The 1,696-nt window shown below is 42.6% G+C and overlaps 1 protein-coding gene across 1 annotated transcript in view; it reads left to right on the top strand.

The window, feature by feature from the left end:
- The first annotated feature begins 217 nt into the window (after positions 1 to 217).
- The window catches only part of csrp1a (cysteine and glycine-rich protein 1a), a 7,777-nt gene continuing 6,298 nt past the window's right edge, over positions 218 to 1,696 (top strand). Inside the window, exon 1 of the mRNA XM_071906315.2 lies at positions 218 to 499. The gene's annotated coding sequence lies outside the window, so the exon portion shown is untranslated. The remainder of the gene's footprint in view (positions 500 to 1,696) is intronic.

Consider the following 1,696-nt stretch of genomic DNA (forward strand, 5'->3'; position numbering starts at 1 on the left):
TTCTCTATATTTTATCTGCATATTGTGCAGTTTGTCATCTCCCTTTCTCTCAGTCTCTCTCTCATTCTTTATTTTTTATTTGCTTGCCTTGGCAGATATAATACATTTCTACTGTGTGGGGCAACACCTCTCTCTCTCTCTCTCTCTCTCTCTCCTCCTCTCTCTCAGTCAGTCAGAAACTCCCCTGTTCCTCAACACGCCGCAAGTTTGCAGACTGAAGTAGCAACAACATCAGAGGCTCCTCCCTTCCACCACATCTGGAAAAGTGGGAGAGTAGAGAGACACATACCAAAAACTAACCCTTATTGAGTGAATTTGCATGACTGAACTAACTTAAATACGACAGCACAACACTGGGTTAGAAAGAGAAGCTACTGAACTCCACCACCTAACTTTGGACTGCTGGTTTCCTGTACACACCCTAAGGTGACTTGGAGCTGGGAGCCAAACCTCAACCTGTCCATCATCACTGACTCACAACATTTGCCACTGATTGCACGTAAGTACTGATAATGTCCTATCGACTGCTTAAGCTTTCTTCCTTTCTCTCTGCCTCTTCCTTTCTCTTATTTCCTACTCTCTCTGCCGATGCATGATGGAGGAAAAAAGCTTATTTCTCCTATTTGCCAATGTAAAGGTATTTTCAGTCAAACAGACCACAGCAGGCTTTATTTGAACAGCTATCGTGGACTGTAGGGTTTGCAAAGCGGTGTCACATGCTAGTATGGCTATAGGGAAGTTGTAGTTAAACAGTAACGTTTTAAGACAGATCAGTAATGCATGATAAAACCTAGTACAGAATACAAAGAGTGTGCTGCCTGCTCACTGGTGTGGGGAACAAAGTCAGTAGGAGTAGCAGGCAAGTCATGCTGACATTAATCTCAACCTAAAGCTTGCACATGTCACATCCACTTCACGCACACACTTCCTGATTCGCACCAAATTCACACTCCTTCCCTCTCCTTCACTCTTCTGTTCTTTTGTCACCGATTGTCTGACAAGAAAGTCCAAGATAAGTCCAATCCGCAGTGTGTTAAGTGCATTGGCATGTCTAAACACGCATGTTATCAGAAACATACCTCTAGAGCCAGCATTATCAACATTTTGTGGAGTACAACTTCAAGGGCGATTCTCAATTTATTTTCACTGCATTGTTCGTAAGGGAAAAAAGCATAAAACACTGTATTCTGACTCAGTTATCGGTTACAGAGAAGCACTGATGTTTCACTCCTGACCTAACACCGCATCAGAAAGCTGAGATCCGGCCAGCATTCACAGATCTTCTCATACACAGACAAGCGGAAGAACCCATTGAAGGTGCTTGTGTTTCTAATGTAATCACACAAGCCAAACCTCAAGGAAACACACAGGAAGACCACATCCCACTCACTCAATTTCAGAATTATGGCATTAATCCACATTGTAGTCTGCCAAGAACACTCTTCATCACCTACACTGGCAATGATTCTTCCTAGAGAGATTTTATGTAGTACACCTGTAACTGCATTTGCTTTAACTCACTGTGGTAAGTTCCAGCAGATAATCACATACAAGGCAACAGTCTATGTATTTGCGACAAAGGAGCATAAAACTTTCCAGTTTAACTGTTAGTTTCTATCTGAGTGCATGGCCTGATGCACTGACACATGACATATCACACAGGGAAGGGGAAGAAGCTCTTGATAGTGTTTTGATT

This window comes from Centroberyx gerrardi, chromosome 14 (assembly GCF_048128805.1).
Source record: "Centroberyx gerrardi isolate f3 chromosome 14, fCenGer3.hap1.cur.20231027, whole genome shotgun sequence".
In the NCBI taxonomy this organism is placed as follows: domain Eukaryota; kingdom Metazoa; phylum Chordata; class Actinopteri; order Beryciformes; family Berycidae; genus Centroberyx; species Centroberyx gerrardi.